Source organism: Bos indicus, chromosome 6, assembly GCF_029378745.1.
Source record: "Bos indicus isolate NIAB-ARS_2022 breed Sahiwal x Tharparkar chromosome 6, NIAB-ARS_B.indTharparkar_mat_pri_1.0, whole genome shotgun sequence".
In the NCBI taxonomy this organism is placed as follows: domain Eukaryota; kingdom Metazoa; phylum Chordata; class Mammalia; order Artiodactyla; family Bovidae; genus Bos; species Bos indicus.
In genome coordinates this window covers 36,063,278-36,090,411 of record NC_091765.1, presented here as the reverse complement: position 1 = coordinate 36,090,411, position 27,134 = coordinate 36,063,278, and the positions used below count along the sequence as shown (strand labels likewise).

General features: G+C 41.9%; 1 long non-coding RNA gene across 1 annotated transcript in view; it reads left to right on the top strand.

Annotated features, from left to right (window-relative positions):
- Positions 1–27,134, top strand: part of LOC139183604 (uncharacterized) — a 362,756-nt gene that overhangs the window by 11,786 nt on the left and 323,836 nt on the right. Inside the window, exons 2-3 of the long non-coding RNA XR_011567110.1 lie at positions 4,371–4,492; positions 5,695–5,847. This is a non-coding gene — a long non-coding RNA (uncharacterized lncRNA). The remainder of the gene's footprint in view (positions 1–4,370; positions 4,493–5,694; positions 5,848–27,134) is intronic.

Below are 27,134 nucleotides of genomic sequence, written 5' to 3'. Positions count from 1 at the left end.
CTTGGACTGCAAGGAGATCCAACCAGTCCATCCTAAAGGAGATCAGTCCTGGGTGTTCATTGGAAGGACTGATGCTAAAGCTGAAACTCCAATACTTTTCCATCTCATGTGAAGAGTTGACTCATTGGAAAAGACCCTGATGCTGGGAGGGATTGGGGGCAGAGTGAGAAGGGGACGACAGAGGATGAGATGTTTGGATGGCATCACCAACTCGATGATGTGAATTTGAGTGAACTCCAAGAGTTGGTGATGGACAGGGAGGCCTGGCATGCTGCAATTCATGGGGACGCAAAGAGTCAGACATGACTGAGTGACTGAACTGAACTGACATGGTAAGTAGAAAATGTGTAAAATACATGCCTAATTTTCTCTATTATATTTGTGAGGATTATACTAGTGATTTTCTCTCCTTTCTCTTTCTCTGAAATATTAGAAAAGTTCAAATTATGGGAGTTATAAAAATGTACACTTGTACAGCTCTATAAGATGGACAAATGATAACAATGTATTCATATGGCAGAAATTTGTTGAAATCAACAACTTTTAGGCCAAATTAGAAAGCTACCATTGATTCAACCCAGTATCTGGTAGGCTAAATTGATATTCAGAATTACTAGCATGGTATGGTTACTGCTATGAACCAAATGGGTTAATTTGTGCTTCAGTTCAGTTCAATTCAGTGGCTCATTCCTGTCCAACTCTTTGCAACCCCATGAATCGCAGCAGGCCAGTACTCCCTGTCCATCACCATCTCCCGGAGTTCACTCAAACTCATGTTCATCGAGTCAGTGATGCCATCCTACCATCTCATCCTCTGTCGTCCCCGTCTCCTCCTGCCCCCAATCCCTCCCAGCATCAGGGTCTTTTCCAATGAGTCAACTCTTCGCATGAGGTAGCCAAAGTACTGGAGTTTCAGCTTTAGCATCCTTCCTTCCAAAGAACACCCCGGACTGATCTCCTTTAGAATGGACTGATTGGATCTCCTTGCAGTCCAAGGGACTCTCAAGAGTCTTCTCCAACACCACAGTTCAAAAGCACCAATTCTTTGGTGTTCAGCTTTCTTCACTGTCCAACTCTTGTATCCATACATGACCACTGGAAAAACCATAGCCTTGACTAGATGGACCTTTGTTGGCAAAGTAATGTCTCTGCTTTTGAATATGCTATCTAGGTTGGTCATAACTTTCCTTCCAAGGAGTAAGTGTCTTTTAATTTCATGGCTGCAATCACCATCTGCATTGATTTTGGAGCCCCAAAAGATAAAATCTGACGCTGTGTCCCCTTTTTCCCCATCTGCTGCTGCTGCTAAGTCGCTTCAGTCGTGTCCAACTCTGTGCGACCCCATAGACAGCAGCCCACCAGGCTCCCCATCCCTGGGATTCTCCAAGGAAGAACACTGGAGTGGGTTGCCATTTCCTTCTCCAATTCATGAAAGTAAAAAGTGAAAGTGAAGTCGCTCAGTCGTGTCCGACTCTTCGAGACCCCATGGACTACAACCTACCAGGCTCCTCCGTCCATGGGATTTTCCAGGCAAGAGTACTGGAGTGGGGTGCCATTGCCTTCTCTGTTTCCCCATCTATTTCCCATGAAATGATGGGACCAGATGCCATGATCTTCATTTTCTGAATGTTGAGCTTTAAGCCAACTTTTTCACTCTCCTCTTTCACTTTCATCAAGAGGCTTTTTAGTTCCTCTTCTTACCATGGTTTAAATATATTCTATTTTTACTCTATTTCTTGGAAAATTGGTAGTTTATGTACAATAATTCTTACCTAATGAGACTATTCAATTATCCAGTTTCCTGTCATTCTGGATAAGTGGGCACTGGCTATAACTTTGTTTCCATCATACCATTTGTGATGACGTCGTACTCCAATTTTGAAGATAATTTTATTTATCACACCGGAATTAGCCAATGCCTGGAAAGGTTACATCTGTAAAGTAAACATACAACACTATGGAGCCCAGTGGAGTCCACATGATTTGTTTACATTGAACATTGATTTTTTTAAAACCTCATTTCCCTGTTTTGTTACAGATGGCAGTGGAAAAAACAATAGAATCTCTGAATGAAAAAAATCCCCAGATTACTATGTTGTAAAAACAGGCCCTTGACATTTTTCCTGTTCGTCTAGGGAGATGGTGACATCTACTTTGTTATCTTTGTCTCTGGTTGTGGGAGTGCAGGTCATTCATGTCTTGATGCTTGGATGTTTCTTCAAACACAGAAAGGTGGCAGATAAAAGGAAGGGACACGTGGCATTGGCGTGGACAGCAGCTCTCAATGGGGGGAGTGATTATACTATTTACACACGTTGGTGACTATAGACTATTTTCCTTCATGTTCTAATTTTGATAACTTTCTGCAAATAGCAGGGAATCATTAGTATTTTCCTTTTGTTCCCAACAAATGTCTGTGATACTGCTGTGAGGACAATGCTGCGTTTTGACTTACCTTGCTACATTTGGATGATACTAAAGAAAAATATCGACAATTGGTCAAACATTTTATTACTTACCTTGGTACACTGATAGTTTTACAAGCTTACTTCAGATAGCAGAGTATGAGCAAGTTTCTAGAAATGTCTCTGGAGTTTTATTTCATAATCTTGAAATCATTTGTGGGTTGAGTTCGTCAAGTCATACTTGACTTAAATGGCCTGTAATTAAAAAAAAAATTTTTTTTAATATGTTCTACTTATTGGTTGGATCTTTGTTTGCTCTTTTATGCAAAGGCTAGAAAAAGTTTTTCCCATTACTCCTAAAAGATATAAAGATTTAAATTAGAATTTCACAAAATATCAGGTGCATTGTCACCTTTTAATAGACTCTAAATGTGGTTCATAAGAGATGTTCTTTTAGCAGTTACTATGAGATATGAGGTTGGATATTGACTTATTGATACATTTTCTTATTAAAGCTGTATGTTTTATATATTTATATACACGATGTATTCTTACAAGTGTTTGCGGATATCAGAGAGCAAGCATTTTAATTTCTCTACCAAGTGAAATGTTTAAGTGAGTGAGTTCTTCTAGACCAGACTTGACTTCCCAGTTACACTGGGAGTAACTTGAGTTGCAAAAGCTACATTTTAAAGTGTTGAAATATGATGCCTAGAAGCAGGGATCACTGATGGACTTTATGAGGCTTATTCAGTATCTCTTAAGAGGCACTTGCCTTGGGAAGTAGTTAATAGCACAGGCTATCATATCCAACTGCCTGTTCATCAGGAATTCCTCTTGGCTCCATCTATAAAATATATCCAGAATCTGACACCTTTTACCATTTCTGCCGGCACTCTTCCTGGACACCATCACCTCTCACTTGGATCGTTGCCATAATCTGCTAACTGATTACCCTGTTTCTATACTGCTCCCTGTAGGTTCATTCTCAATATAGCAGCAAGAGAAATCCCTTGAAAACATGTCAGGCAATGTCATTCCTTTGTTTAAATCCTGCACTGACAACCCACATCACCCTGAATGAAAGCTCAAATCACTACTATGGCCTTCACGGTTCTACATGACTTGTTCTCTCTCCCCATCACCTCTTTGACCTCCTGTCCCATGAACTCTACCTCTCCTTCCTTGTACTCCTTCTTCTCCAGCCCCACTGACCTCCTCACTCTTCCTGCCTCATAGCTGTTTCCTCTACTCCAGATCTCTCCATCAACTACTCTCTCACTTCTATCCATTCTTTGTGCAATGCTTCCGATGTTTTATTCTCACTGAGATTGCCCTTGACCTCCCTATCTTATCCCACTCTTAATCTCTTCAACCTATTTTTTCCCCATAGGACTTATTCTGTTGACCAAAAGTTCATTTGGATTTTTCTGTAGTTTCTTACAGATGTTAAGATGTTACAGAAAAACCCGAATGAAAGTTTTGGCCATCCCAATATTATTTTTATATCTTCCTTTATTTCTCTTCCACTAGAATATGAACTTCATGAAGAAAGGGATTTTGACTGTTTTGTTCACTGAGCTACCTTCAGGAACTAGCACATTACAGATGTTCGATAGATGTTTGTTGAATGAATGAATGAATTGCTATTTTATGACAGTGGCAGAAATGAGTGCTTGGATCACTGTAATATGTGCTACCACCTTCTGTTGAAATGTGTTAGTATCTTTGAGGGGGGGGGGGCATCAATAAATAGCTCCCCGTGCTTGGTTTAGGTCTAAAGCAATTGATAAATAAAGCTTAATTTCAGGGGAAAGAGGGCAAAAATATCACCTTATTACTGAAAGGACAATGAAAGAACATGCATATGTCTGTAGGCAAGTCAGTTAAGTCAGTTACCTAATACTGAATCCCCCAATTAAGTGTATAAAGTAATACTGGACCATGGAAAATCTCTCCCAACAGGAGCAGAATAAGTTCATGGAGAGAAGAATTCCCACTCCTCAGAATAAGGAGAGAGAAGGAGCTGGGCTATTCATCCAGTTTCTTTCTCCAAATTAAAAAATAGCATGTTTTCCTTCTTGGAGGTGAGTATGAGGTGGAGCAGTTGACGTGAATATAGAAGAATGTGTGGTGAGAGTATGGAGAGAGGCTGGAAGTGTTACTGTCTTCATCCAGAAGAAAACATCAAGTATGGAAAAGAAGAATTTTCCCTGAATGATACCTGTATTATTCCTCTCTTAAAATTGTTTTTGGCTAAAAGTAATAGATTTAAGATATTTGGAATGTTACTGTTGCTTTCAGAAAACCCATGGAGATAGAAAAAAGTCAGTCAATATGCTTGGAATGGAAAGAACTGTTCAAAATATAAAACTGGGATCTAACCCATAAACTGTCAAAGAAAAGTTAGGAGAAGGCTGTGCTGTTAAAATAAAGATCCATCAATAGCGCCACAGTTCTAGTAATATTGCCAGTGTTTTCGAATCATAGACCATTCCTTTGGGTTTTCTTCAAGGTAATGAGAGGCACATCATAAAGAAAACACAGATATATATGGGTGTTTGTTATATCCCAAACACAGGAAATATAATAGTGCACAAAATAAATATAGTTCTTACCCTTATATGGGGAAGGTGTATAAGTAGATGTCACGTGAAAATAAAATTATCAATAGTACCAGACAGATATGCATATTGAAGTTAAAAGTGAGAAATAATCAATGTTTACAGATTGTTCCTCATGTTACAGGCACAGTAGCAAGTACAAGGGGTATAAAAATAAAAAACAGTCTTGCCCTTAACAAATAGAAAATTTGAAATGGAAGAGAAAAATAAGCAGAAAGTTAAAATAAAGTTTTAAATGTAGTATATGTTGGCCTGTACATGGACCTTTAGTGACCCAGAGAAAGAGAACTTAATTCAGGTTTAGCTTTCAAGAAGGCTTCTTAGAGAGGCGAGTTTAAGCAATTGTATAGAAATAGCAGACGAAAAAAGAAAGTGAATTGAAAGATAGATTTGAGATGCCCACTCACAATATAAAGAGATGAAAACATGGAGAAAGCTAAGAGATAGATAGGATAATATGATCAATTTCCACATACGTGTAATTAGATTAAAAGGAGGAGAGAACAGAAAGGATGAAGGGAAAGATGAAAGCGCAGACTTTTCCAGGAAAAAGTGATTGGTGCCCTCAGATTTTAAAAAGTCATATTTATAATCAGTAAAACTAAAAAGAGAATGAAATAAAGCCATGTTAAGACACACAAAGACCAAGTGTTTATCACCCACAGACTTCTGAAGAACGTACTCTCAACGATGAAGTTCAACACAGAAGAAAAGAGTGGTTGCAAAAATCAATGGTAACAAAGGAGCAAGGACAAGCCAGAAAGTTTGTGTGTGAAGATCTCGAGGAAGAGAGCAGTGGAGAGAGACCCAGGGGAGAGGTAAGCGGAGGCCTGTGATGGGCTACTCTTGTCTTTACTATGGGTCTGGGCTTTATCTGAAGGTTCAGGGAATGATGGAATGGTCTTAGCAAGATAGTGGTTAGATGTGCCTTAGTAAGATCCCTGGCAGGAGGGTTGAGAATGTTGGAAGGAAAGAAGGCCAATGTCATGAGGTCAGTTAGAGGCTGTGGGTGTAATTTAGATGAGAAGAAATGAGGACCTGAGTGAAGATGAGACAAGGAGGAAAGCAAGCAGATTCTGGAACTATTAAAGAGATAGAACCTCAGGACTCAGGAATGATGCTATTGGGAGAAAGATAGGAAGCATCAAGGATGTAACTGTCTTGTTACAGCCATTTCAGTTGAGTGCAACTGTATTGGAGGAGCCATGGGAGGTGACAATGGGAGCACAGATAACATGAGCGTTCTTACATAATAGTAAGCACTCATCAATGAATGGGTGATGAGACTTAGGACTTAGTCCTAAGCTTAGGAGAATCACTAGAGGAAGACCAGAGTGAAGGAAGATTTTAGGATGGGAGCCTTATTAGCAAGTTTACAAGGTAGTGTCGTGAAGTCGCTCAGTCGTGTCCAACTCTTTGTGACCCCATGGACTATAGCCTATCAGGCTTCTCCGTCTATGGGATTTTTCAGGAAGAGTGCTGGAGTGGATTGCCATTTCCTTCTCCAGGGGATCTTCCCGAACCAGGAATTGAACTCAGGTCTCGTGCATTGCAGGCAGACGCTTTACCGTCTGAGCCACCAGGGAAGACTACAAGGTAATAAGTGGAGACCAAAGAAGAAGGCAAGTGTTGAAGGTAGAGAGAGGATGAGAGATGCCTGGTAGAATAAGGGCCTGGGGAGCCAGGAGGTAGAGTATTATATACAAGGAAGGATAGGGGAAAAGGCAGATGTAAGAAACTCACAACTCTCTCCTCCTCTGAAAGTAGCATCAGAACAATGATGAATGTATTAGTGATTCAGTGCGTGAAAATATGGGTAAATAGTGGACACATTCAGGCAGGTCCTAAACAGCATAACTAACAAAAATAAGCATTTTTTTCAAGATAGGTGCAGTAGACCTCTAGTGGTCACAAAGAATATCCAGAAATCTAATGGCCAAGAACAAAATTGGAATAAAATGTCTAGGGAAATTTTATTTACAAAAGAACAAACAGATAAAAGCATTGCTCTACAACACTGTAGGTCCTGTTGTATGTAATCTTTGTTGTGTTCAGTTTCTTATCAATATGGTTTAATGGCATATGCTTTATGAATTCACTTTTATAATTGACTACTAAGAGTGAATGGCTTATGGAAATGAAACTAGTAATCTTTTAATTATGATTAAAACTTTAAAAATAAACCTGCAGGAATTGACTGATTACTTATGTGCAGAATTTCATGTACAAACTAGATAAGATAAAAGTATTTATTCATTTTTAAATAGAGAAAAGGAGAGACAAATATGAACAAATGAGCTCTTGATTGCCTAAGTCACAGATATGACAAAAAGAGTGAATTTAAAAACAACAGTAGAAACAGGGTTTTTAAAAAATTGAATAAAAATATACAACTATAAAAAGAAGAATAGAAAACTATTTAAGTCCTTAATTTTCATAATGATATCCTGTTGGCAGATTACTTTGAGTAGGCTCAGGGAAAAATTGCTTGTTGATGTAAAATATGATTCTTTTAGGAGCCTGAGTGTTTTCTTTTCACTTTTGTAAGAATAGTTGATTTACAAAGTTTTGTTAATTTCTGCTGTACAGCTGAGTGTTTTCCAAAGGAGATCAAATTGAGTGTATTCTCAAGTTAGGCACAATCAAATAAGATGTTTTGCACCTCCTCCAAGTTAATTAAGCTGCAAAAGATTCCAGTTTGTGAATCAGGGAAGTACTTTAGATGCCTTCTTAGATGTACTTCAGCTTTTCCATTACAATGCTTTTAATCAACAATATACAGTGTCTTGGGTAGATGAAAACTATTTAAGAGTAGAATTATTTGGGGGAATTGTAATCAACTGGTAAGTGGTAGTGTGAGAGAGTAAGGAAATATTGAGGGTATAGATGGGTAAACTTGTCTAATCCACCTTTGCAGAACATACAAATCCAAGTTAGCAGAATTGAAAGCCTCTTAGTTCTTTGGAATTTCTTGTTTGATCTGTTCAATTCATACTACTATACTTGAGAATAACATTAATGATGTTATAATTATCTTCACACTACTTACAGGTACCATATACAGTTGTTGGCATTCTTTACTGACTGTAAGCTGCCTCAGATTTAGTCATCAGGCATCACTGTCTATTAAAATGTTTTGAATTTGACAGGAATAGAAGCAGTAATCTGGAAGCAAGTAAAAATGATTTCCAAGCAATACATAGACACTATAGTAAAATTATCTTTTAAATATACAGCCGTCCACCAGACTTTTTTTGGATGTGACTCTATTTTAATCTTTGCAGTATTCTTAGGAAATAACAATGTTTTCTGTTAGATTTATTTCTTCTGCCTAGCTTTCTGCTACAAATGAAAAGATGATTCTTTCCTGTTCTAAAAAAGTTTAAATAACAAAAAAATTAAAAAGTTAAAATGCACATTAAGAAAATTTGGCCAATGATCTTTAATTTCTGATAAAGCAAACCCATAATTTTAGGCATGCAGTTCTTTTCCTGATCATTTGTGAGACTCTGGTTTAACAAGAACCTTAACTTTAGTAGAACGAGGGGCTCAGTGCTACCTTCACCTCAAGCAGAAGAGGCTGCATTGCTGCTTGCTAGTGGCGGGTGCAGGCATCTGTGCTGCTTCTCCGCTGGGGGAGTTACCATTGGGCTCGTAATCTGTGGATTTTAATTGTTTATTTTTTTTCCTCCCGGGTATGTTGCCCTCTGAGGTTCCAAGGCTCCCCACAGACTTGCCAGTGAGAGTGTTTCCTGGTATTTGGAAACTTCTCTCTTTTTTAAGACTCCCTTCCCGGGACAGATCTCTGTCCCTACCTCTTTTGTCTCTCTTTTTATCTTTTATATTTTTTCCTACCTCCTTTCGAAGACAATGGGCTGCTTTTCTGGGTGCCTGATGTCCTCTGCCAGTATTCAGAAGTTGTTTTGTGGAATTTACTTAGCGTTCAAATGTTCTTTTGATGACTTTGTGGGGGAGAAAGTGGTCTCCTCCATCCTATACTCCACCATCTTAGGTCCGCCATCCATATGGTGGTTTTATCCCTAGCTGTTTGAGGAATCTCCATTGCGTCTTCCATCATGGCTATATCAATTTACATTCCCAACAAGAGTGCAAGGGTGTTCCCTTTTCTCCACACCCTCTCCAGGATTTATTGTTTGTAGACTTCTTGATGATTGCTGCTCTGACCAGTGTGAGGTGATATCTCATTGTAGTTTTGATTTCTCTAATGATGAGCAATATTGAGCATCTTTTCATGTGTTCAAGGTTCTTTTATGTCACAGACTCCTCTGAAGCTCAGGAGCCCCTGGGAGGCTGCTGTACCTCCCTTGCCTGAATCCCTCTACTGCTTATCAACTGTATCGAGTGAATGACAGTTATTTTATTTTTGGCTGCATTGGGTCTTCATTGCTGCATTCGAGTTTTGTCTAGTTGCAGAGAGTAGGGGCTACTCTCTAGTTGAAGTGCACAGGCTTCTCATCACAGTGGCATCTCCTACTGTGGAGCAAGGGCTCTATGACATGCGGGCTTCAGTAGTTGCGGCGCTTAGGCTCAGTAGTTGTGGCGCACTGGCTTAGTTGCTCCGAGGCATGTGTGACCAAGGATGGAACCAGTGTCCTGTATCAGATGTGTTGCCATCCAAGTCTCGGTGTCCCCTTCCTTAATGTCTACATCCAGGCTGACTGGAGGACCAAGAGAGGGGTTGCTTCAGGGCTGCAAGCTCAAAGATATGCACATGAGGTGCCAGACGCTCATCCAGGGCTGTCCGACTCCAGGCTGCTGGAGCTTGCCGAGTCCCACCAGCAGGTGGCATGGTCAGAGAAGCAGGCTGAGGCAGAGCAGTGGACTCAGGCAGCAGCAGTGCATGTGCCCTGGGCATACTGGTTTTTTTTTTTTTTTTTTTTGATAGGTGGTTTTATTCTGTTTTTCTTCTTATGCATGTGTATTTAAAGTTCTCCATGTTGTGCATGCAATCATATATTACATTTGTCCTTTTTTTCCTTTTTTTCCCCCAGCTTTACTGAAGCATAAATGATTAAAAAAAAAAACTATATACTTAATGGGTACAACACAATAATTTGATATATGTGTACATTGTGATTACCAAAATCAAGCTAATTAACACTTCTGTCACTTCATGTACTTGCCTTTTCTGTATGAGAACACTTAAGATCTATTCCCTCAGCAAATTTCAAGTATAAAATATATTATTATTAACCACAGTCACCATGCTGTATATTAGACCCCTCCAGATCTTAATCATCTTATAAATGAAAGCTTGTACCCTATGACCAACATCTCTCCATTTCTTGACTCCATATGCCCCCAAACTTGCAGTAGTTCTATTCTCCTGTGAGTTTGACTTTTTCAGATTTCACACATAAGTGAGATGATGCATTATTTATCTTTCTGTATTTGACTTATCTCACTTATCATAATGTTCATCTATCTTGTAAATGGCAGGATTTTCTTCTGTTTTAAAGCTAATAATATTAATTCATATGTATTATCTCACATTTTTTTTCATCTATTCATCTGTTGACAGACACTTAAGTTTTCCCATATCTTGGCTATTGTGAATAATGCTGTGAAAACATGGAAGTGCTGATATCTCTTTGAGATACTAACTTTATTTCTTTTGGATACATACACAGAAGTAGGGTTATTAGATCATACATAGTTCTATTTTTAATTTTTTTGGAGGTTCCCATACTGTTTTTCAGTGGTTGTACCACTTTATATTCCTACCAACAGTGCACAAGAGTTCTCTTTTCTTCACACCTTCACCAACACTTGTTATTGCTTACCTTATTGATAATAGCCATTCTGACCGGTATGAGGTGGTATCTCACTATGGCTTTGATTTGTGTTTCCCTACTGATTAGTGATATACCTGTTCATGTACCTGTGGACAATTTGTAGGTCTTCTTTGGAAAAATGTCTACTGAGGTCCTTCACCCACTTTTTAATTGGGTTATAAGTGTGCGTGTGTGTGTGTTTTGTTTTGCTGTAGGGTTGTATAAGTTTCTTATATGTTTTGAAGATTAACCCCTATCAGATATGATTTGAAAATATTTTCTCTCATTCCGTAGATTGCCTTCTCATTTTGTTGTTGTTTCCTTTCCTGTGCAGAGGGCTTCCCTTGTGGCTCAGCTGGTAAAGAATCCGCCTGCAATGTGGGAGACCTGGGTTCAATCCCTGGGTTGGGAAGATCCCCTGGAGAAGGGAAAGGCTATCCACTCCAGTATTCTGGCCTGGAGAATTCCATGGACTGCATAGTCCATGGGGTTGCAAAGAGTCGGACACAAGTGAGAGACTTTAACTTCCTGTGCAGAAGCTTTTTTAGTTTGCCATAGACCCATTTGTTTATTTTTGCTTTGATTGCCTTGTTTTTGGAACATTTCCAAAAAGACATTGCCAAGGGTAATGTCATGGGTATTTTATTCCTGTGTTTTCTTATAGGATTTTTATGGTTCATATATAATATTTAAGGCTTTAACCCATTTTGAGTTATTTATTGTGTATATTGTAACAAAAGGATCCAGTATCATTTTGTTATATGTGGATACACAGTTTCCGAACACTGTTTATTAAAGAAACTACTATCCTGCGTTTCAGGCAGATTCTTGGCAGCCTTGTAAAAGATTAGTTGACTGTATATGAATGGGTTTATTTCTGGTCTTGATTCTATTCCATTGGTCTATGTATCTGCTTTTATACCAATACTATACTGTTTTGTTTATAATAGCCCACATCACCAGATGGCCAATACCAAAATCAGATTGATTATATTCTTTGCAGCCAAAGATGGAGAAGCTCTATACAGTCAACAAAAACAAGACCAGGAGCTGACTGTGGCTCAGATTATGAACTCCTTATTACCAAATTCAGACTTAAATTGAAGAAAGTAGGGAAAACCACTAGACCATTCAGGTATGACCTAAATCAAATCCCTTATGATTAATCAGTGGAAGTGAGAAATAGATTTAAGGGCCTAGATCTGATAGATAGAGTGCCTGATGAACTATGGAATGAGGTTCATGACATTGTATAGGAGACAGGGATCAAGACCATCCCTAAGAAAAAGAAATGCAAAAAAGCCAAATGGCTGTTTGGGGAGGCCTTACAGATAGCTGTGAAAAGAAGAGACGTGAAAAGCAAAGGAGAAAAGGAAAGATATAAGCATCTGAATGCAGAGCTCTAAAGAATAGCAAGAAGAGATAAGAAAGCCTTCCTCAGCGATCAATACAAAGAAATAGAGCAAAACAACAGAATGGGAAAGACTAGAGATCTCTTCAAGAAAATTAGAGATACCAAGGGAACATTTCATGCAAAGATGGGCTCGATAAAGGACAGAAATGGTATGGACCTAACAGAAGCAGAAGATATTAAGAAGAGGTGGCAAGAATACACAGAAGAACTGTACAAAACAGGTCTTCACGACCAAGATAATCATGATGGTATGATCACTGACCTAGAGCCAGACATCCTGGAATGTGAAGTCAAGTGGGTCTTAGACATAATCACAAACAAAGCTAGTGGAGGTGATGGAATTCCAGTTGAGCTCTTTCAAATCCTGAAAGATGATGCTGTGAAAGTGCTGCACTCAATATGCCAGCAAATTTGGACAACTCAGCAGTGGCCACAGGACTGGAAAAGGTCAGTTTTCATTCCAATCCCCAAGAAAGGCAATGCCAAAGAATGCTCAAACTACTGCACAACTGCACTCATCTCACACGCTAGTAAAGTAATGCTCAAAATTCTCCAAGCCAGGCTTCAGCAATACATGAACCGTGAACTTCCTGATGTTCAAGCTGGTTTTAGAAAAGGCAGAGGAACCAGAGATCAAATTGGCAACATCCACTGGATCATGGAAAAAGCAAGAGAGTTCCAGAAAAACATCTTTCTGCTGTATTGACTATGCCAAAGCCTTTGACTGTGTGGATCACAATAAACTGTGGGAAATTCTGAAAAGAAGGGAATACCAGACCACCTGACCTGGTTCGTGAGAAACCTATATGCAGGTCAGGAAGCAACAGTTAGAAATGGACATGGGGACAACAGACTGGTTCCAAATAGGAAAAGGAGTACATCAAGGCTGTATATTGTCACCCTGCTTATTTAACTTATATGCAGAGTACATCATGAGAAACGTTGGACTGGAAGAAACACAAGCTGGAATCAAGATTGCCGGGAGAAATGTCAATAACCTCAGATATGCAGATGTTACCACCCTTATGACAGAAAGTGAAGAGGAACTAAAAAGCCTCTTGATGAAAGTGAAAGTGGAGAGTGAAAAAGCTGGCTTAAAGCTCAACATTCAGAAAACGAACATCATGGCATCTGGTGCCATCACTTCATGGGAAATAGATGGGGAAACAGTGGAAACAGTGTCAGACTTTATTTTGGGGGGGCTCCAAAATCACTACAGATGGGGACTGCAGCCATGAAATTAAAAGACGCTTACTCCTTGGAAGGAAAGTTATGACCAACCTAGACAGCATATAAAAATCAGAGACATTACTTTGCCAACAAAGGTCCATCTAGTCAAGGCTATGGTTTTTCCTGTGGTCATGTATGGATGTGACAGTTGGACTGTGAAGAAGGCTGAGCACTGAAGAACTGATGCTTTTGAACTGTGGTGTTGGAGAAGGCTCTTGAGAATCCCTTGGACTGCAAGGATATCCAACCAGTCCATTCTGAAGAGGATCAGCCCTGGGATTTCTTTGGAAGGTATGATGCTAAAGCTGAAACTCCAGTACTTTGGCCACCTCATGCGAAGAGTTGACTCATTGGAAAAGACTCTGATGCTGGGAGGGATTAGGGGCAGGAGGAGAAGGGGACGACAGAGGATGAAATGGCTGGATGGCATCACTCACTCGATGGACATGAGTCTGAGTGAACTCCGGGACTTGGTGATGGACAGGGAGGCCTGGCGTGCTGCGACTCATGGGGTCGCAAAGAGTCGGACCCGACTGAGTGACTGAACTGAACTGAACTGATAGTTTGAAAACATGAAATTGATGCTTCCACATCTATCATTTTCTGAATGTGATTTTAAAGGATTCATTCTCCCTTGTTGATTAGAACCATAGCAGGGCCACTATAGAAGCTATTATGTCTTTGGGCAAGTCTGCAGCATTTCTTAACATTCTGAGGACTGTCTAGAACTGACATACATGCAGCTCCAGACAACAATACATATTCTCTGGAACAACGTGATGATGTCAGCCTTTTGTTAATTATTTTTTCAATTATGAAAAACTTAGGCGAAAGTAAGAAATTCCAAGGATAGCTATTGAGGAGCTGCAGGAGATATGGATTCAATCGCTGGGTGGGGAAGATCCCCTGGAGGAGAGAATGGCAACCCACTCCAGTATTCTTGCCTGGAGAATCCCCATGGATGGAGGAGCCTGGTGGGCTGCACTCCATAGGGCTGCAAAGAGTCACACAGGATTGAAGCGACTTAACACACACACACACACACACACACACACACACACACACACACTGTGAGATTTCACAATGAGTAGCTGTGCATACCAGGAATAGGGAAGATAGGGAGGGCCTGGAGCAAGTTTCATGTTCGACTCAGCAGATTTCTGACCTTAGAAAAGTCAGACACTTGCAAGCAAATATCTGTTTCAGTATACAAGCATATTCATATTTGGAAATATGATGCTGTGGTCCTGTTTCTCCGTAACACTCTTTATTCTGGCAACACCTAGTTTCCTGGACCCATACTTTCATTCATGCTCTTGGTTTTGTCTTTCTCTTACTTCCTCTTCTCTCTTTCTTCTCCTTCTCCTTGTCCCTAAATAATTATGTGCTATTCCCAAAATAAGAGCAGATGGTGAGTTCAGATTTATAACTACCAGACATGGGACGTTTTTGTGTTGTTTCTTTAGCCAGCTCTTAATCTATTCACTTAACAAGCATTTGTTTGCTAATAAATGTTAATACATAGCTATTGCTCTAGAGAGGGAATGGTTAGTAAATAGTAATTTAAAAAAAGAGAGAAGAAAAAAATTCAGATACAGTCTCTACCTTCAGGAACTTTACATCAAAGTTTACAGCAAACTTTACATCCCTTCAGGAAGGGACCATTAATAATCATAATTAATAATCCCCCAATAGTTTTTATTACAAATTGATATGGGTGCTATGACAGAAGAGCTCAAGTAAATGAGTGAGGGTGAGGGTGCCAAGAAAGGATTCCTTGCGAATGTGACACTTAACCTGAGTCCTAAAGTAGGGATTCTCAACCGCAATTTTGAAAATGTCTGGAGGCATTTTTGGTTGTCCCAGTTGGGTCAGTTCAGTTCTGTTCAGTCGCTCAGTCGTGTCCAACTCTGCGACTGACTCCATGAACCGCAGCACGCCAGGCCTCCCCGTCCATCACCAACTGCCAGAGTCCACCCAAACCCATGTCCATTGAGTCGGTGATGCCATCCAAGCATCTTATCCTCTGTCATCCCCTTCTCCTCCTGCCCTCAATCTTTCCCAGCAACAGGGTCTTTTCCAATGAGTCAGCTCTTTACATCAGATGGCCAAAGTATCGGAGTTTCAGTTTCAGCATCAGTCCTTCCAATGAACACCCAGGACTGATCTCCTTTGGGATGGACTGGTTGGATCTCCTTGCAGTCTAAGGGACTCTCAAGAGTCTTCTCCAACACCACAGTTCAAAAGCATCAATTCTTCGGTGCTCAGCTTTCTTCACAGTCCAACTCTCACATCCACACATGACCACTGGAAAAACCATAGCCTTGACTAGATGGACCTTTGCAGACAAAGTAATGTCTCTGCTTTTTATATGCTATCTAGGTTGGTTATTACTTTCCTTCCAAGGAGTAAGCGTCTTTTGATTTCATGGCTGCAGTCACCATCTCCAGTGATTTTGGAGCCCCCCCAAAATAAAGTCTGACACTGTTTCCACTGTTTCCCCATCTATTTCCTATGAAGTTATGGGACCAGATGCCATGATGTTCGTTTTCTGAATGTTGAGCTTTAAGCCAACTTTTTCACTCTCCACTTTCACTTTCATCAAGAGGCTCTTTAGTTCTTCTTCACTTTCTGCCATAAGGGTGGTGTCATCTGTGTATCTGAGGTTATTGATATTTCTCCCAGCAATCTTGATTCCAGCTTGTCTCTTCCAGCCCAGCATTTCTCATGATGTACTCTGCATAGAAGTTAAATAAGCAGGGTGACAATATACAGCCTTGATGTACTCCTTTTCCTATTTGGAACCAGTCTCTTGTTCCATGTCCATTTCTAACTGTTGCTTCCTGACCTGCATACAGGCTTCTCAAGAGGCAGTTCAGGTGGTCTGGTATTCCTGTCTCCTTCAGAATTTTACACAGTTTGTTGTGATCTACAGTCCAAGGCTTTGGCATAGTCAATAAAGCAGAAATAGATGATTTTCTGGAACTCTCTTGCTTTTTCGATGTTCCAGCAGATATTGGCAATTTGATCTGTGGTTCTTCTGCCTTTTCTAAAACCAGCTTGAAAATCTGGAAGTTCATGGTTCACATATTGTTGAAGCCTGGCTTGGAGAATTTTGAGCATTACTTTACTAGCGTGGAGGTTTATATTTTTTGTCATGTGGTGTGAGTTTGGTTTATGCCTATAACAAGGACATTTTCAAAATAAAGAAAAGAATCTATTCTAAAAAAACAAATAGGTAAGGGAGTTTAAGAGGTACAAACTTCTGATTGCAAAGTCAATGGGTCATGGGTATGAGATGTGTAGTGTGGGGACTGTAGTCAATAACCATGTAATGTCTTTATGTCCGGGGAGTTTGTAACTTCCTGAGTTCTGTCTTGCCACAGCAAAAGTTTGAAGTGATGGATGGACCAGTGTAACAGCTCCGTGTTACAGCTCAGTTTCATTTGTCAAGCAATGAATACATCCTTGAGGCATGAGGGTGGGCCGACTCAAAAGACGTGAAGAGAAGAGAGAACAGAGGCCCAATATTGGCTACTCCTTTTGTATGTCCCTCCGCCAACCACCCATCCCCAGCCTGCCCTATGTAAATTTATCTAGCCAGGAGGGCTGTTGGTTTTGCCTGAGATTTTCACTCTTGTCCTTGGACCTTGGTTTGTTCTATTTTTGCAGACTTTTCCCTTCTTTGTTTTTTAGCCACCACCATTCTGGACTCCTTTCTTCCTATTCTAATTACCTAACATTCTCCCCTCAAGAGATGGGAGGCCCAATTCTTTGGGAATAGGGGCGTTGAGCTGTCTCTGGTGACTTCCTGATGAACTGGGATGGCGTTGGCATTGGGCCTCCCCCTCTTGCTAGTCTCAAGCCTCAGAGTCCTTATAGCAGTGTCCATCTAAGGGTGAGTGATATTTTCAGTGGTCGGCTGTAGTTTTATATATCCTTGTTGAACTGGCACTGCATGTTGTAGCTTGTTGACCTGGGCAGAGACAAAATGGGTTAGACAATTGATAATACATGGAACAATTATAAGTAGCATCAATATGGTGATAACAAGGATTCATAGGGGCATTCAGTTCAGTTCAATTCAGTCGCTCAGTCATGTCCAACTCTTTGTGACCCCATGACTCACAGCACGCCAGGCTTCCCTGTCCATCACCATCTCCTGGAGTTCACTCAAACTCACGTCCATCGAGTTGGTGATGCCATCCAGCCATCTCATCCTCTCTCGTCCCCTTTTCCTCCTGCCCCCAATCCCTCCCCACATCAGAGTCTTTTCCAATGAGTGAACTCTTCACATGAGGTGGCCAAAGCAAACTCCAAATTCCCCATTGCCAAGAGAAGGATCCCCAAAGAGAGATTGTAACCACCCCCAAGAACTCTCTAGCTCATTCTTTGAGATATTGTCAGATCTGAATGTTTTTCTTGAAAATGGTGAGACTTTCCTTAACTTAAGTGGAGGTATTCACCCAGAAACAACACGTCTCATTCAAGATGGCTCAAGTCCCTCCTTGTTCAGGGATCAGGAGAGCTGTCTCCTGTCTATTTTGGAGTACAACCCCTGCCAAGCTCTGTTGGCTCTTTACAGCTATCCTGAGAAATCTTATCCCCAGAAACTTAATTTTTGGGGTATTCATTAGAACTGCACTCATTTGTAGTCCTCAACAGGTATCTGAGATCTCCCAGGGGCTCACAGGTATATTGAGTTTTCTCTTCTGTTTTCTTCCATGGCTTGACTTGTGAGTAGTGAGTCCAGGAGTCATGTCCTGGTAACTTGACTGCTATGGGGGTAGAAAGTATTACAGGGTAGGGGCCCTTCCATATGGGCTGGAGTTGAGCCTTTGGGGACCCATCTTTCCAGACTTTAATTAGGACTTGATTTCCTGGAGCATATAGTGGTGGCTCTTTAGAATCTTTTGGGTCCTGGTTGACACCCCAAAAGTGTATATCTTGTTGGAATTTCCCCGTGGCCATGGTATAAGGCCAGAGGGTTTGACCCTCTGGTCATTGACATAAATAAAAGGTCCCCATATAGCATCTCATAAGGACTAAGACCAACTTGTTCCTTAAGGGCAATACGACTGAGTGGGAGAGCTATTGGTAAAGCCTTCCGTCCCAGGGAGGTCTCCTGGGTTATCTTTTTTAATGCTGATTTTAAGAATTGGTTGGCTTTTTCTACTTTTCCTAAAGACTGAGGCCTCCAGGCACAATGGAGATAAGTAATGCCCAATGCTTTAGAGACCCCTTGGGTGACCTTAGAAGTAAATGATATCCCATTTTCACTTTGTAATGACAAGTCTCAGAATGATTTCATGGAGCAGATTTTTTTTTTTTTTTTAACCACCTCCTCACCCTTCTCTGCAATGTGGGAGACCTGGGTTTGATCCCTGGGTTGGGAAGATCCCCTGGAGAAGGGAAAGGCTACCAACTCCAATATTCTGGCCTGGAGAATTCCATGGACTGTATAGTCTATGGGGTCACAAAGAGTCAGACATGACTGAGCAACTTTCACTTTTAGCCTTTTCAGTCCAGGTGGGATAGCCTTCAGTCCATCCTGTGAATGTATCTATCATGACTAATAGGTAATTATACCCTTGAGAAACAGGCATCTGGGTGAAGTCCATCTACCAGTCCTCTCCTGGCTAGGTCCCATGTTTTTGGATGGGCTGGGCCAGCTTGGGTCTTCGAGATCCTTGGGGGTTGTTTAACTGGCAAGTGGGACAAGAGGAGACCACTTCCTTATAGTCATTTGGAGGCCTGTTCCTCTGAACGACCTTTCTAGTAATCTTTGGAGGGCCTTTCCCCCTAAATGAGTGGTGGCATGTAAGGAGCTAACCAACTGCCCTTTGAGGTTCCCAGGCAGAAAAAGGAGTCCCTCCTTTTGGAACCACCCCATATGATCTTGAAAGCCCTCACTGTTAGCTTTAAGAATCTCACCTTCAGGATATGAAGGAGTTTCTGGCAAATTAGTCTGAGGAACTAAGGTGACAATCCATATTAGGTCACTGTTCTGTAATGCTGCTCTCTTAGCTGCCTGACCAGCTGTTTGGTTCCCTTGTGCCACTTCCGTGCTCCCTTTTTGGTGTCCTTTACAATGGGAGAACTGAAACCTCAGTGGGCAGATGGACTGCCTCCAAGAGTCTTAGACCAAGAGTCTAAGAATTTGATCACCATATTTGATTGGGGACCCTCAGGTGGTCAAGTGGCCCCTTTTCTTTCCAAGTAGCAGCATATGCATGTAGCACCAGAAAGGCATAATTGGAGTCAGTGTAAATGGCTACTCTTTTTTCCTTTTCACAGCTCTAAAACTTGAGTCAGGGCTATGAGCTCAGCTAATTGGGCTGAAGTAACTGGAGGCAAAGGTTTAGACTCTATGGTCTCAAAATTGGAGACTACTACATATCTGGCTCTTCTTTTTTCATCCAAGACAAAGCTGCTTCCATCAGTGTACCAGATTTCCCCAGGATTGGTCAGATGATCTTTTGACAATCCGTCTTGGGGTTTTGTCCAGTGGTCCAAGGTTTCTAGGCAAGAGTGAAAAGGGAGAGAGCCCTCGGGGGTAGGCAGGAGGGTAAAGAACCTCACAAGGGGATATAGTCAGGCCTGGATTTTTCATCAGCTCTACTAGATATCTGAGGATCCTTTGATCAGACATCCATAAATGGCCTCTCCCATTCAGGAGTTGTTTCACTTAGTGGCTGGTAAAAGTAGTTAGTTTGCCCCCAAAAGAGAATTTTAAAGCATCTTCTATCAGGATTGCAGTAGCTGCAAGATTTTGAAGGCAGGGAGGCCAGCCTCAGGTGGTTGGGTCGAGCCTCTTGGATAAGTAAGCTACGGACTGGGGCTCAGGTCCTAACCTTTGAGTTAACATTCCCAAGACTATTCCTTTATTTTCATGGACATAAAGTTGGAATGCCTTTTCTGGATCTGGCAACCTCAAGGCAGATGCTTGAGTTAAGGCTTGTTTTAGTATAGCCTCTGCCTTCTTTTGAGGAGTTCCCCACATCAGTGGGATTGAATCATCCTGTCCCTTCAAACTTTCATATAAGGGCTGGGCAATTAGACCATAGTTCAGTTCAGTTCAGTTCAGTCACTCAGTCATGTCTGACTCTTGAGGTATCCAGATTCTACAATACCCAGTTAGCCCCAGGAAAGCTTGTAATTGTTTTTGAGTTGTGGGGGAGGGTAACTGGAGGATTCCTTGTACTCAGTCAGAGGACAGCCTCCTGGACTGGTGTGTAATCTGAACTCCCAGGTAAATGACCTTTGTCTCGACCATCTGTGCCTTAGCACAGGAGACTTTATATCCCCTATCTGCCAAAAAGTTTAGAACCTGAATTGCATGTTGTTGGGAACTTTTCTCATCTGGAGAGCAGATTAGTAGGTCATCTACATATTGTAATATTCTCCCATTAGGTCCCAGGTCCATATTTAGGAGATCCTGGCTAAAAGCCTGCCCTAACAGGTGGGGGCTATCTCTGAACCCTTGAGGTAATACTGTCCAAGTCATCTGTTGGTGTTTTTCTCCTGGAGCCTCCCACTCGAAGGCAAAAAGATACTGAGATTCTTTAGCCAGTGGTATGCAAAAGAATGCATCTTTGAGATCGAGGGCTATAAACCACTTGGCACTGGGCAGAATTTCTCCCAAGATTACATAGGGATTGGGTACTGTGGGATGGAGGAGAACTACAACTTCATTTATGATCCAGAGATCTTGAACCATTCTCCAGGTCCTGTCCTTTTTCTTTACAGGGAGGGTCAGGGTGTTACATGGCAAATTGGTGGGGACCAATAGCCCACAGGCAGGGAATTTATTTATTAAAGGCTGTAGTCCTTCCTGAGCCTCTCTTCTGAAAGGGCATCGTTTCCAGTTTGGAAACCCAGTGGGATCTCGGAGGACAATGACGACTGGTTCAGCTTGGTGGGCTTATCCAGGAGTCCCCTGGTCCCATACCTGGGGGTTAATTTTGTCTTCCCATAATTTTTGGTCCCTCCTTATTGGAGTGGGTGTAATGGGTTCCTCAGTAGTAACCAGAAGCTGTAGGGCTCCAGGGGCTAAAAGCTTCCCATCACAAGGGTGGTCCTCTGTTTAGTGAGTATATCTCTTCCCAATAAGGGAGTAGGACACTCAGAACCACCAGAATCTGGTGGGAAATTATTTGTCCATGGCAGCAATAGAGAACTGCTCAGGTGAATCTTTTTGTAATCGTTTTTCCTGTAGCACCCAAAATGGTACTTTGGGTTTGGGAGAAGAAGGCTCCAGAATAGGAGGCCAGGACACAGTAGGTATCCCCTGTGTCAACCAAGAAATTCTTGGACCTAACTGCCACATCCAGTTGCACCCTTGGCTCCAGCCCTGTGATGGTTATCTGTGACAGATAGGCTGGCTGGAGCGGGCTGCTTCAGTCCTGTTGAACCATCATGAGGGAAGGCTTGGTGCTTGACCTTGAGGCTCTTGAGTCCTGAGGGCAGAGTGCCACCCAATGGCCCAGTTGATGGCATTTGTAGCAAGCCACTTTAGAAGACTTGTCATGGTTTGGACACTCTTTGGCCCAGTGTCCCGCCTGTCTACAGATTAGGCATCTGCCTCGTGTCTTGTCCTTCAAGGACTCAGGGTTTGCCATAGGGCTTCCTTGGAAGGGGACCAGCATCTGGGCATGCCTTGTCTCTTTCCTTTTCTCGGTTTCCTGGGCCTTGGCTCCCTTCTCTTGTTCTCTGTTATAAAAGGTATTGGTAGCTGTCTGGACCATCTCATCTAAAGAGGCAGCAGAGTCCTGCTGCTGTAGGTATTGTAACTTTATCCTGATGTCTGATGCACATCGGGACAGGAATTTGTCCTTTAAAATCATCTGTCCCTTGTAAGAGTCTAAGTCCAGATTGGTAAACTTTTGGAGGGCCTCTTTTAGCTTTTCCAGAAAGTCAGTGGGGTTCTCATTGGGCTCCTTAGTTATTGCTGAGACCCAGGTATAGCTGATTACTTTTTGCTGGGCTGCTTTTAGTCCTGCCTTTACACAGATCCAAAAATGATCCCTTTCCCAGATGTGCTGAGGGTCATTATAATTCCAATTAGGATCTGAGGAGGAGACCACAGTTTCCCCTACTGGATGTTTATTGCATGACATGTGAAGCCTCGTAGCATACTTTCTGTTGTTTAGTCGCTAAGTTGTGTTCGACTCTTTTGTGACCCCATGGACTGTAGCCCACCAGGCTCCTTCTGTCCGTGGGATTTCCCAGGCAAGAATACTGGAGTGGGTTGCCACTTCCTTTCCCAGGGGATCTTCCCAACCTAGGGATCAAACCCATGTCTCTAGCATTGCACGTGAATTCTTTACCAGCTGAGCCACAAGGGAAGCCCAACATAGCATAACTTCGGGCTTCCTTTAAGACCGTAGCATGCTCAGGGTCAGATAAAGTTTGATTAAATATGACCACGATGTCCTTCCACGTCAAGTCAAAGGCCAAGGTAATGTGTTGGAATGTTTGCCTGGGTCATCTGTATAGTTTCTCAGGTCTTTTTTGATCTGTCTTAGTTCTAAGAGGCTTATGGATCTCCTTGGTCTGAATTCTCCTCCAGTTTCAACCAAAGGACATACTAAAGTTGGCTTTTGTGGAGGGGTTGCTCCTGGATATGGGGGCATGTTTGGTTACAAGAAAGGAGCACCAGGCAACTCGGGAGCCATAGGAGGTGAGCCTTCACAGGGGGCTTCCTTCTCTTGGTTGTCTGTGCCTAACACCATTTGCCTAGTATGTATTTAGGGCATACAACAATCCCATACTTAAGACAGAGTTCCTTCATATCTCTTAGTCAGAATAAAATTTGGACATAGAGGATCTCTGTCCATTTCCCTTGTCTTTTGCAGAATAAATCTGGCTGCAGGATGGTATTGTAATTTAAATGCACATCCTCAGGCCAGTGTTCCTTGTCCCCCATAGGATACTGTGGCCATGCAGTGGCACAAAAGAATTTTAAGTGACTTCTCCTTAGGGTTAGAGGACTGAACAGCTTCTAGTTATCAAGGATGCATCTCAAAGGTGTCTGTTGGGAAGTGGATTGGTTATTTGCCATCTGAAAGACAGTGATGACAGGGAGGAAAAGAAAAACAACAACAACAACAAAAAACCTAACAGGCCTCCTTCTATTTCCAGGGGTGGACTTCCTTAGGGGTGAGTCTTTTTGATGACTATCCTACCCAGTACTGTTGCAACCTGAGAGCCAGGCATCCCCAGATCAGGGTGCAGATCCCCAGGCAGGCTGAGGCATGACAGCCTCCTGGAGACTGAATCCCAGGGCAGGTCGAGGCAGGTTGGCCTCCTGAGATTTGGGTCCCTGGGAAGGTTGAGGCATGTCAACTCCTGGGACCCCTGGACTGGCAGATCCCCAAGCATGTTGAGGTAGGACAAGCTTTTGAGGACCAGATCTCTAGGCAGTTCTGGCAGGTCGACCTCCTGGGACCCCCGGGCTGGAGTTGAGTGTCCCGAAGGTCTCCAGTGTAACTAGAGCTGGATAGGATTAAGGGATTGTAATCTTAACTCATTGCTGGTTTGTCCACCATGGACGGGAATAGATATCATGATGTAAAGCAATCCAAGTCAGTGCCCTAAAACTGAGAACTTGGTGAAATAGCCATCAGACTTATTCTCTTATTGCTGTAGGGAATGTAAGTCACTGATTTCCTCCCCCAGTCTTTTATAAGAATAGTTTAGTGTGTCTCCAATGGTAAACATTTCATATCTTAGACCTACAGTAATGACAAAGGAGTACGTTATCTAGTCCTGTCAGGGGCATTCAGTTCAGTTCAGTCACTCGGTCCTGTCCAACTCTTTGTGACCCCATGAATCACAGCACGCAGGTCTCCCTGTCCATCACTAACTCCCGGAGTTCACTCAAACTCATGTCCATCGAGTCAGTGATGCCATCCAGCCATTTCATCTCTGTCTTCCCCTTCTCCTCCTGCCCCCAATCCTTCCCAGCATCAGAGTATTTTCCAATGAGTCAACTCTTCCCATGAGGTGGCCAAAGTACTGGAGTTTCAGCTTCAGCATCACTCCTTCCAAAGAAATCCCAGGGCTGATCTCCTTCAGAATGGACTGGTTGGATCTCCTTGCAGTCCAAGGGACTCTCAAGAGTCTTCTCCAACACCACAGTTCAAAAGCATCAATTCTTCTGCACTCAGCTTTCTTCACAGTCCAACTCTCACATCCATACAGGACCACTGGAAGAACCATAGCCTTGTCTAAACGGACCTTTGTTGGCAAAGTAATGTCTCTGCTTTTGAATATGCTATCTAGGTTGGTCATAATTTTTCTTCCAAGGAGTAAGTGTCTTTTAATTTCATGGCTGCAGTCACCATCTGCAGTGATTTTGAAGCCCAAAAGATAAAGTCTGACACTGTTTCCACTGTTTCCCCATCTATTTCCCATGAAGTGATGGGACCAGATGCCATGACTTTAGTTTTCTGAATGTTGAGCTTTAAGCCAACTTTTTCACTCTCCACTTTCAGTTTCATAAAGAGGCTTTTGAGTTCCTCTTCACTTTCTGCCCTAAGGGTGGTGTCATCTGCATATCTGAGGTTATTGATATTTCTCCCGGCAATCTTGATTCCAGCTTGTGCTTCTTCCAGCCCATCACTTCTCATGATGTACTCTGCATATAAGTTAAATAAGCAGGGTGACAATATAGAGCCTTGATGTGCTCCTTTTCCTATTTGGAACCAGTCTGTTCCAAGTTCTAACTGTTGCTTTCTGACCTGCATATAGGTTTCTCAAGAGGCAGGTCAGGTGGTCTGGTATTCCCATCTCTTTCAGAATTTTCCACAGTTTATTGTGATCCACACAGTCGAAGGCTTTGGCATAGTCAATAAAGCATAAATAGATGTTTTTCTAGAACTCTCTTGCTTTTTCCATGATCCAGTGGATGATGACAATTTGATCTCTGGTTCCTCTGCCTTTTCTAAAACCTACTTGAACATCTGGAAGTTTACAGTTCGTGTATTGCTAAAGCCTGATTTGGAGGATTTTGAGCATTACTTTACTAGCGTGTGAGATGAGTGCAATTGTGCGGTAGTTTGAGCATTCTTTGGCAATTCCTTTCTTTGGGGTTGGAATGAAAACTGACCTTTTCCAGTCCTGTGGCCACTGCTGAGTTGTCCAAATTTGCTGGCATATTGAGTGCAGCACTTTCACAGCATCATCTTTTAGGATTTGAAATAGCTCAACTGGAATTCCATCATCTCCACTAGCTTTGTTCGTAGTGATGCTTTCTAAGACCCACTTGACTTCACATTCCAGGATGTCTGGCTCTAGGTCAGTGATCACACCATCGTGATTATCTGGGTCGTGAAGATCTTTTTTGTACAGTTCTTCTGTGTATTCTTGCTACCTCTTCTTAATATCTTCTGCTTCTGTTAGGTCCATACCATTTCTGTCCTTTATCGAGCCCATCTTTGCATGAAATGTTCCCTTGGTGTCTCTAATTTTCTTGAAGAGATCTCTAATCTTTCCCATTCAGTTATTTCCCTCTATTTCTTTGCATTGATCACTGAGGAAGGCTTTCTTATCTCTCCGTGCCTTTCTTTGGAACTCTGCATTCAGATGCTTATATCTTTCCTTTTCTCCTTTGCTTTTCACGTCTCTTCTTTTCTCAGCTATTTGTAAGACCTCCCCAGACAGCCATTTTGCTTTTCTGCATTTCTTTTCCATGGGGATGGTCTTGATCCCTGTCTCCTATACAATGTCACGAACCTCCATCCATAGTTCATCAGGCACTCTATCTATCAGATCTAGGCCCTTAAATGTATTTCTCACTTCCACTGTATAATCATAAGGGATTTGATTTAGGTCATACCTGAATGGTCTAGTGGTTTTGCCTACTTTCTTCAATTTAAGTCTGAATTCGGTAATAAGGAGTTCCTGATCTGAGCCACAGTCAGCTCCTGGTCTTGTTTTTGCTGACTTATAGAGCTTCTCCATCTTTGGCTGCAAAGAATATAATCAATCTGATTTCGGTGATGACCATCTGGTGATGTCCATGTGTAGAGTTTTCTCTTGTGTTATTGGAAGAAGGTGTTTGCTATGACCAGTGCATTTTCTTGGAAAAACTCCATTAGTCTTTGCCCTGCTTCATTCCATATTCCAAGGCCAAATTTGCCTGTTACTCCAGGTGTTTCTTGACTTCCTACTTTAGCATTCCAGTCCCCTGTAATGAAAAGGACATCTTTTTTGGGTGTTAGTTCTAAAAGGTCTTGTAGGTCTTCATAGAACTGTTCAACTTCAGCTTCTTCAGCATTACTGGTTGGGGCATAGACTTGGATTACTGTGATATTGAATGGTTTGCCTTGGAAATGAACAGAGATCATTCTGTCGTTTTTGAGATTGCATCCAAGTACTGCATTTTGGACTCTTTTGTTGACCATGATGGCTACTCTATTTCTTCTAAGGGATTCCTGCCCTCAGTAGTAGATATAATGGTCATCTGATTTAAATTCACCCATTCCAGTCCATTTTAGTTCTCTGATTCCTAGAATGTTGATGTTCACTCTTGCCATCTCCTGTTTGACCACTTTCAATTTGCCTTGATTCATGGAGCTAACATTCCAGGTTCCTATGCAATATTGCTCTTTACAGCACTGGACCTTTCTTCTATCACCGGTCATATCCACAACTTGGTATT